The sequence below is a fragment of the Pistacia vera genome, unplaced genomic scaffold (assembly GCF_008641045.1).
Source record: "Pistacia vera cultivar Batoury unplaced genomic scaffold, PisVer_v2 Contig106, whole genome shotgun sequence".
NCBI classification, from domain to species: domain Eukaryota; kingdom Viridiplantae; phylum Streptophyta; class Magnoliopsida; order Sapindales; family Anacardiaceae; genus Pistacia; species Pistacia vera.
In genome coordinates, this window is record NW_022195093.1 from 269,208 (window position 1) to 280,276 (window position 11,069).

Below are 11,069 nucleotides of genomic sequence, written 5' to 3' on the forward strand. Positions count from 1 at the left end.
ACAAAAACCATTCCAAATACCAAATAAAACAAAAACCCATTCAACAATCCATTAACGCAAAAGAGCATTCTCTTCTACACAGATCAAACAAAAACCCATTCACACCATCAACGCAAAATAGCATCCCCTTCTACACAAATCAAACAAAAACCCATTCACAATCAATTCCTACCAAACAAATAAAAAACGCAAAACAACATCTGAGGTGGGTTTGATCCAGATGGGGGTGTGCGTTTGCGAAGGATCGGATCACGGTGGGTTCGTTTTGGATAGATCGAGTCACGGTGGTTGGGTTGCGAAGGATCGGGTCACGATGGGTTCGTTTTGGATAGATCGGGTCACTGTGGGTTCGTTGTGGATAGATCGGGTCACGGTGGTTGGGTTGCAAAGGATCGGGTCGCAATGGGTTCATTTTGGATAGGTTAGTCACGGTGCGTTGTATTGCGAATGATCGGGTCACCGTGGGTTCGTTTTGGATAGATCGGGTCACGGTGGGTTTGTGTGTGACAAGTCGGGTCATGGTGGGTTTGTGTGTGATAGATCTGTCATGGTGGGTTTGTTTGTGACAGATCGGGTCATGGTGGGTTTGTGTGTGACAGATCTGTCACGGTGGGTTTGTTTATGACAGATCTATTTTCGGGTTCACGGTTGGGGATCTGAAGTGGGTTAGCGGTGGGTTGTGACAGAGGCATTTGCGGGTTCACGGTGGTGGGTTGACGGTGGGTTCACGTTGGGTTAGGATGTGGGTTTGTGACAAAGGGACTGGCAGGTTCATGGTGAGAAGTGAAGCACTGAAGCTGCCACTGGATACTAGAAAGTGAAATGGTGGTACTGCAAACTGGGAAGTGAAGCACTGAACTTGGTAATGGATTATCAGAAACTGAAATGGTGGTGATGGATACTGAGAAAGTGAAGCATGAAAACAGTAATGCAAACTGAGAAGTGAAGCACGAAGTTAGTAGTATACTGAGAATGAGAAAGTGAAATGGTGAAGCAGTGAAGAAAAGTGAAAAAGCAAACTGTAATGGTCAAAAAAAATTTGTCAGGATTGAATTATCAGGACAGTGTTATGTAAATAATAAAACAAACGTTATCTGTAGAATCCGATCCAAAATATGAATAAAAATAATAAGCCAAACATGCCCTAAATCTGAAACAAAAATAAAAATTTTAAAATAACTCCTCATCTCAAAATTCTCTCACAAACACCGTCTCTCTAAAACTACTTCTTCTCTTCCGTCGCTTCTGTCTCACTCCCTCTGCCACAACCTCCAATTTCTCTCCCTAACTGGCAGTTGCACACCTCTCTCCCTCCCTAACCCAAGCTGGTCAAATCAAAAGCCGCGATTAATGTGCTTATAGTCCACATCACGCTCGTCTGTAATCCTTCGGCGAAAGAACTTTCTCAGCATCAAGGAGCAGTTAGGTAAGGCATCCGGCGAGCAATAGGCGACGCAAAGAGAAGACGAGGGCACGACGCGAAGCAACGAGCAGCAATACCCAACAAAGTGGCAACAACACCAACCACCAAAATCCGAAAGACACCGCGAACTTGTCGTGATGTTGTCGCGAGATCGACCGATCTCAAAGTTTGCCGATGCAAATGGGGCGAAAACCAAGAAGACGCAGTCGACGCAGCCACTAGAGGTTGGCGGTGGACTGGGGATGGTGGGGGCTACAGTTGGCCAGATCTGGTGCAATACCCCAGATGGGTTGAGATTTTGTGTTGATTTGGATCCATATGAGCAAGTTCAATCAATTATAGGTTGTCAAGTATTACAATGATCGTATAAATTGATGGAGATTTGCTTTGGTTTACATGATGTTGAAGCAGGTAGTGAAGCAAGCATGACATATTTTCCCCATTTGACGACCATGGATGTTGTAAGGTTTCTTGGCTTAAACCCCAACTAGGATGTTCTAAAGTTGATCAAATTTGATTGAGAGTTGAAGAAACAAGAAGGCTTTGGTGAAACAGAGGAATGCGATCGATTACCAAAAAAGAGAAATAGAAGAATGTAGCAGAGATCTACCCGCCATGTTGTAGACAGTGTGAGTGATATCAAGGATGAGAGAAGGAGCTGTTTTAGGATGTGGTGAGGAGGATTAGACTAAATGCATAAGAGAAGATTTAATATTGAAAGAAAAAAAAATCTAAAAAGGAAAAAGAACAAAAAAGATATATTGTTTTTGTTTTGATGGTTGGTGACAAACTACTTATTAATTTGGCTAGATGGTGATAGTGATTGTGTGGTGGTGGTGGCAGTGGCTAGGTGGTGGCGGCGGCAATGGCAATAACAGTGGCTAGGTGGTTGTAGATTGGGATGATGCAAAGGTTGAAGAAGAGAGTTTCATTGAAATAAATTTGAAAGTAAAAGATTATTTTTCTAATTCTACTAATTTGGGGGTTTAAAATAATTTATTAATTTATTTGTCAATGGCAGTTTGGCAATAGCACTTTCTATATTTTATCAAAACCAAAAAATAATTAACAGTATTAATTTAAGAGTAGGAATCTGGAATTTATGAAATCAATGGTGGGAACTTGGCATTTGGAACATGTCGTTTACTCTTTCTATTAATCTAAATTCAATCAATCTAATATCTAAAACCTATCAACAATGTTGAAAGGTTAATATAGTTTTTTTGAGGTTAAACAGATGAATTTGTTGATAAATTTGTAGGTTGAATGAATGACATTTCCCAAACCAAAGGGCGTTCACTACAAAAAGGGTCAAACACACAAGGTTAAGCTCATTTCGAATTTCCAAAACTAACTGGTGCTTAGTTAAAAAAAAGAAAATATATATATATATATATATATAGATTTAGGTTTGTTTTTCCGAAACCTAAATGCAGAGTACTCTAGCTTGCTTATGATTGAAGTCGTGTTCTTGTACTCTAGCAATACAGTGTACAGTAGCACTATTGCCCTGATATTTACTCAATATTCTCACAATCGTGGGCTTTCCATACAGAATTATCCTTCACTGGCTAGTCTACTAATGGGGTATGTTAATGCAATCTAGTTGATGCCATGTCGTTCAAAGCTTTGAAAGAATTGCGACTTTATTGGCTGAATAACGCTGTAAATGTTACGCAAATTTATTTGCAGATTGCAGTTCAGAGATTAAATAAATGTCTGGAGCAGCAAAACAGATATGGAATTCACTGGTGAGGTTGAGACAATTGCATGAGTTCAGAATTTGGCATAAGAAAGTAAAATAAGATAAAACTATGTGCATTATAGTATTACACTATCTGAATGACATGTGCAGACAGCAGATAGTTTTAATTGAAGAAAAGCCGTGGCTTTGATCCTTTTTTCTGCAAAATGTGTTTCTATTTTTTGTAAATGAAACGCAGCGTTTAGTTTCAGTGAACTTACGGGTCTGGAAACGGAAAGCTCTTACTCCGTTAAAAATAACAGAGTTTTAACGAACTCTGTAACTTTGAATTAACAGAAGACCGTTGCCAAGCCTAACTAAAACAAACAAGTTCTCTTCTCATTTGGGACGAAGACATTCTTTTGTTTCAATGTATTGGGATCAAAACGACACTGAGAACTCCATTCAAGCGTTTGATTAGGCCTTCAAATTACAGAAACCATTTAAATTTGATTTAATAATTATGGTTATAAATGTGATGATTTTTCGTTATTATTTTCCTTCATTGATTTTGTTTCCTCTTCCCTTTTTATTATTTGAAGTCCTAACATTTCCTAACTAGGAGAATTAAAAGAAAAATCTCTTCAATGATCCCCAAAGTACTACACTAGAAATTGAAGGATCCGTTTGTTTGTTATTTTAGATAAGGTTTTAAGAATAATATTGGATAATTGAATAGAGTGAGTATTACTAGATGAATTAAAAATTAACAAAAAAAACCTCCTAGGTTGCTAATTTAACTAAACACCCCAGTATGATAAATTTTATAAAATGACAAAAACACCCCCACCTATAGTGCCAGATTCCGGCCACCACCGCTGGAATCTGACCCAAAAATGCGTTACGAAGCAGACCGATGGATAGCTCAACGGTATTTCCAGCCAGATCCATGTGTGGATTTGATCAGAAAAGGCCAGATCGGTGATTACCGGATAGTTTCGATCATTTCTATGCCATTGTGACAAATTCTGACAACCACCAATGATGGTTGCAAGAATCTAGCAACTATGAGTGGATGCGGGTGTTTTGTTAATTTTTAAACTTTTTTTTCTAGGAGTATTTAATTAAATTAATAAATTTAAAGGATCTAAAAGAATTAAAAAAATATAAAAGTATTTCTCAAATAATTAAACAAACAGATTTTGGAAATAGAGTTTGAAATAATCATCGGGAGTGTTTGTGTTAGCTTGTGCACACATCAATTAATCTCTTAGGACTGTGAAACTATTGGCTAGATAAGAGCCCCAGTGACCACCCTTATAGTGTCTGAAATTACTCAAACTCAGAACTTATAAAACTCTTTTTACTCTTTCACCATCAAATTACCCAATGGTGGATGGAAACACATAATTCCCTTTCATAATTCTTAGTTTGTTCTTCATACAAATTGGTTAATGAAGCTTAATTTAATGACACACAATTAAACAAGTAAATACCCAATTACAAAATGGCTTTTTCGATCAGATCACGACCAAATTTGGCCGTCAACAGCTGCAAAAGGCCGGATTGGCCATCAACGACAGCCAAAGATATGGCTATCATTGTCAATAACGATGGCCAAGATTTGGCCGTCAACGGTATTTTCGCCAGATCCCTGTGGATTTGATCAGAAAAGGCCAGATCGGTGAATTACCGGATAGTTTCGATCATTTCTATGCCATTGTGACAATTCTGACAACCACAAGATGTTGCAGGAATCTAGCAACTATGGGGGATGCGGGTGTTTTGTTAATTTTTAAACTTTTTTTTCTAAGAGTATTTAATTAATAATAAATTAAAGGATCTAAAAGTAATTAAAAAAATATAAAAGTATTCTCAAATAATTAAACAAACAAGTATTTTGGAAATAGAGTTTGAAATATAAAAACAAGATTCTCTAAACGTTTGCTTAGAAAGTTATGACAACGTCCTTGAAAGCAATTATAAGCCGCAAATGACCGTTTGTTCTGATTGAAATTCAACCGTTAAACCCGATTCCATCGGTGTAGCCCACAGTCGGGACCCAAAGCCCGACTGGGCACCATTCTCGTGAAACGCATGAATGCTCAAATTCCATAATGCATTCATTTCAATCCTCCCATTCTCGTGATCTAATAAATGTTTCACTTTTATTCATTTATCATCCTGACCCATCTCATTAACTCCACCCTCACCCCTCTATAAACCCTAACCCCATGACCCCAATTTACTCGTGCTCACTCAAGCAATGGCACACTTTTTCTCAGTACAAAGCCTTAACCTCTTCCTTGTGTTTTACCATTTGCTACGCCTTTCACTGTCATTTCCGATTCCGGCACGCCGCCACCGGCCCTTGTTGACGGGCCTCAATCTGGGTTTTCGATGAACAAAAACAGGGCCGTACCGACGCCCACGAGCAAGAGGCAGTCTGACATTATGCGCGCGACGGGAAATGATTGGGCCACCGAGATTCCTGACGTTTGCCGTGGCCGGTGGCACGGAATCGAGTGCATGCTGATAAAGATAAGTTGTACCATGTAGTGTCTTGATGTTCGGAGCTTTGTCCGATGATACGGCCTTTCCAACATGTGATCCGACCCGGTCTTATATTTCGAGTCTATCACTAAGTTCCTTATGTTAGAACTTTGTTCTTTTACCGTTGTTTCAGCCATAATCTCAGCAATCAGCCTTTTTGGGCCGGTTGGGCCCAACATTACAAACTTTGGTGCTAAGGGAAAATGGGCATGTGGGTCCAATCCCTAGTGAACTAGGCAATCTTAACCGTTTAAGAGTTCTTGATCTCCACAAAAATAATCTCAACGGTCACATACCCTTTTCATTGGGTAGGTCACGGTTTAAGGTCGTTAGATTTGAGCGGGAAAAAGATTAACCGGTTCAATACCCGGTTTAAGCTTCCAGTTTTGAATGTTATGGACTTGAGCCAAAATCTACTCAATGGCTCTATCCATCTGTCTGGTACTTGTATTCTCTAATTAAGATCGATTTTAGCCATAATCGTCTCATTGGTTCAATACCTGATTCCTTTGATGGTCTAAAGAACTTATTCTTATAGATTTAAGTTATAATGCTTTCTAATCCATTTCCAATATCGCTTAAGAAATTAAATTCTCTTCAAACTTAATTCTAAAGACAAAATGGGTTCAATAACAATCCTGATGTATTTTGAAGGTATGAAGGGTTTAATGATCCTATTCTATCACCATGAATTGTGCGGTCAAATCCCTGAGTCACTAGGTCGCTACCAAATCTTCGTGTTCTTATCTTGATAAAACAGCTTCAATGGTTCCGTTCCTTCAAATTTCAAGACTTAAAGCACCTCAGCGAATTGCGACTAAACGATAATCAATTAATAGGGCCACTTCCATTTGAGAAGAAATGGTTTGGAGGATGAAAAGAAAGCTTAGGCTTTACAATAATTCGGACTTTGCTACAAGGCAAAGAATGGTTGAAGATGGTTTGGATCGTCCCCAATTCAGGCATCGGGTTATGTAAAACAGGTCCACCCGTTCCAGGGAGGTCGGTGCAACATATTTCTACACTTGATGAAGATGAGGCAGGATCAAGTGGTGCAATTCATAAGCTTCAGTCCACTGCTGGATTGCATCAACTAACATAGTATTGTGTTTATTTATTTTTTTTTGTAAATAAAATTGTAATTCAATCTTTTCAATATAAATAAGTTGGGTTGTTAATTTATAGCAATTTTATGCTTAAGATTCTTTGGGCCTCAAATTTTGCCTTACTTTTATGGGCATGGGCTGGTTTTGTCTCAATCTCAAAATCCTGTTACTGCCCTGTAGAAGTATAACATCGAAAAATAATATGAATTATGCTCGAAATTCAAAAACACTCACAATATTTTTTCTAAAATAAAAATAAAAATCAATTAGGGAGTCTTCATTACAAAACTAACATATTTTTTCAACGGTGATAAGTAAAATCAAATAATTTATATAACTCTTTTCGAATTAAAGAAAGTTATAAATAAAAATCTATTTTTATGATCATTTTGAATTACGATATGAGATTATGTTTTACAAATCTTTTAATACAAAAGTTGTGAGTATTAGAAAGTAAAGAGGGAAATACGTACTTTTTTTTCTTTTTTTATCATCGGGGTGTCTGGGTCAGCTTGCGCGTACCTAATAATCTCCAAGACTGTGAATCTATTGGCCAGATAAGAGCCCAATGACCATCTTTATTAGTGTTTGAAATGACTCGAACTCAAGAACTTATAAAACCTTTTTACTCTTTCACCATCAAACTACCCAATGGTGGATAGAAACACATAATTCCCTTTCATAATTTTGTTTGTTCTTCACACAATTGGTTAATGAAGCTTAATTTAATCACAACAATTAAACAAGTAAATACCCAATTACAAAATGGACCAACCAAATGATTGAAACAGCTGCCTTAATAAAATAAAATAGGTGAATCTTTGAGAGCCATGATTGCAAATGCTACATTACAAAATCAAGAAGAAGAAGAACAAGAAGATACCCATTTGCAGTTTTTGTCTTCTCCTGACACCAATCATTAGTGGGAGGTCTACTACCAGCTCGCAAATCGGCCAAAAAGGCAACAACTTCATGCATTAACCACATCTTCCTAATTAATTGCAATTATTATTGTTAATTAGTTTTTGATTTGGTCATTAAGTATTGCAGCTTTACTATGATGGAATGATTGTGTAACATTTGTTTTTTTTTTTATTCTTCTTCTAGGATATGTCTTATTTGGTTAATCTAAAGAATATGTACAAATTATAATAATTATCAACTCAATTCACTCGGGTGCAAGATTAATATTATGATAAGTGGGACTATATAAACATAATATATGGTATCCTTTATGCGTTGATAATATAATTTTAAAACTCTAAGGGATTAGTTAGTGTCAAGAATGTTTGCTTTTTTCATTGACTTCTTGGATTTAAACCACCTTAAGACCATATATCACATTTGTGACTTACCTAGAACATTGAGTTTGAATGAGCTTCGAAGATTAGTTGAGGTACACGTAAGCTAGGCCGGACACCCGGGTATATATATAATTTTAAAGACAATTTCCCACCCAAAGTTATCCGTTACTACCCAAAATCAATTCCAGCAGAGAAAATTATCTCTATCATCACCATTTGAAACTGTGTCTCTCTATAAAACCTCTTTCACTCCGACACCTAATTTTGCTAATCTCGGTCATCGCAAAACTAGGGTTCATGTTCTTAACTAATTTTTTACGTGAATATTCTATATGTTATCACCATTCGATCCACCAGCCTCCACTTTATAAAATCCCTTTACACTAACTCCTGGTAATTCGTAGAACGTCGGAGGAAAGTGAAGTATATTTTGAGTATTAACGTGGAATAAAACTTTGGGTGGGAAGTGTTATTTTGAAACTGTTTGGGTGAAAAAGTGTCATTAAAGCAAACCTTGGGTGGGAAAAATTCGTTTATTCTTTTAAAAACTCAATATTTTGTTGTTAAGATTGATAAAACATAAGATACAGTAGATTTAGTGTTAATTTAAAAATCATTCATTTATGTTATGTGGAATGGACAAATTCCTATCCTATCCTCGCCCTAATGGCTGGATTCACGTGCACACATTTTGGCTATCTTCAAAAGCCGCAGCCTACTTATTCCCATATCAAACAAGCGTTTTATTCGTTTTTCTTCTTCACTGCTCCTAGGTACTACACCCGTAACATTACCTTGTACTTCCTTTCCTCTTCTTCGTATTAAACTTTAAGAAAACCCGCAAAATTCTAAATCTCCCCCTTTTTTTTTAATTCTTTTATTATATTTTGGAGAAGGGTCGGAAACTCCACTTTTTTTACTAAATTTGACACAATTTATGAACCGTTAGATTAATGTATTTCAATGGTTGAGATTACATCTAAATTAAAAATTTACAGTATATATTAATTATAGAATTTGTATCGAATCTCAACAACTCAAATGATTGATCCAAATAGGGATGAAATTATAGAATTGTGTATCGAATCTCAACAACTCAAATGATTGATCCAAATAGGGATGAAACGAGTTGAGTATCGGGTACTCAAACTCGATTGGTTGTTGTAGTATTGAGTTGCAGTTCAAGTCGGTTGTCGAGCTTTTTGTAATAATAATCGAATTCAACTTGCGTGCAATTTAGCTCGGTTTCACCGGTAGATCCAACCACTTATAATGTGTCAGATTTTGTGTTAAAAAATGGTTCTCGATAAACACAGATGATTTTTTGCATAAAAATTATAAAAATTTATTTGAATTTAAAAATTTTCAAGTTGGCCACATGAAAATTTATGTAATATGTTAGATCTTATCAATATATATGTTTGGATTATTTTATTGTCACGAGAAACGAATTTTATAAACCAAAAAGTAGAATTGGATACATGTGAGGGTGTTTTTTTTTTTTTTTTTTAAACATTTTTTTAATTATTTCTTTAATTTTTAAAAGAAAAATGACTTAAACCCAATATTTTTTTTTCTTAACCAAGCAATTAATTAGATTAGCATGTCAAATTATTATTTTATTGGTTTTTAATTCTACTAGACAAATTTAATTTTGTTATTGAATGTTGTTATGACTTATTGATAGTTGATACATAATTGAGTTGAACTTACCACTACCTACTACATAATATAATTAATTTAATGTAACACTTTTTTTTCTAAAGTTTATTTTAAACTATGTTTTATACTTGTTTGGGCGGTTAAATGCCTCCATCATACTAAGTTTTTTAATTGCAATTGACAATTCCCTCTATATCTATTAATTTTCTGTTAATTTATTATAGTTTCAATGTATATATAAAAAATCAAATATTAAGATTAATCCAGCAATTTCACTGATTTTTTACCGTCTTTTCTTCATTTATTTGTTTAAAATTTGATAATATTTTTTGTATTATCTCTTTCGGAACCATATACTATAATTGAGACATTTATAAATGAAAGTTTCCAATTTTATGGATTGTGAAAAAATAGGTATCTATATAAATTGGTAGGCATCAATCAAATGAATTTGGTTTTTATTTTTAATGGAAATAGTTAGGTCAATTAAGTCATTTCACAGACATCATCACCCTATTCATTAATAAAAAGAAAAATGCCCAATTTTTATGACGTGATCATGATGTTGATAGTATTAGATGCTGTAAAGAGATAAGAATGGGTTGTAAAATGGTCCAAGACAAGTTGATTTTGGAACATTTGTCACATTTCAGTAAGAGTAAAACGACTTTTTCACACCCAGGTTGCCTTTATGACATTTTCCCACCCAAAAAGTTTCAAATATCATTACAAAGTCTATATTTCGTTAATACCCAAAATACACTGTATTCTCAGTCGGTATTCGACGAGTTATCAAGAGTTAGAGTAAAAAGGATTTTGTAGAATGGATATCTGTGGATCAAATGGTGGTGACTGATTAATATTTGTTGCGGAATCAGCCGAAAATCAGTTAAGAACAAGAAATTTTAACTTTATGGTGATTATAATTGGTAAGAACTCATGTGTAAGATTAAGAGAGATTTATAGAGAGGAGACCAAAGGTTCAAATGGTAGCGTACATAGATAATTTCTGCAGTCAAAATCGACTTTGAGTAGAACAAAGATATTAACTTTGGGTGGGAAAGTGTCATTAAAGCAAACCTTGGGGGGGAAAAAGTCGTTTACTCTTCAATATACACTAAAATAAAATATCCAATAATACATTAATCAAATTCATAACAACGGTTGCCCATTACCCACTAAATGTAACGATTTCATCTACTAATTACCACGTTTAATTTCCATAAAAATCCTTGAATTTATCAATTATTAAATAATTTTATCATAGTTAAAACATTATCAAATTAAAAATTCCTTAATAAAACTTATTAAATACTTCCGAAACGGAACAGATATTG

General features: G+C 35.3%; 1 pseudogene; it reads left to right on the plus strand.

Annotated features, from left to right (window-relative positions):
- Positions 1-5,373: 5,373 nt before the first annotated feature.
- LOC116129479 lies at positions 5,374-6,762 on the plus strand (annotated as a pseudogene).
- The last annotated feature ends 4,307 nt before the right edge of the window (positions 6,763-11,069 follow it).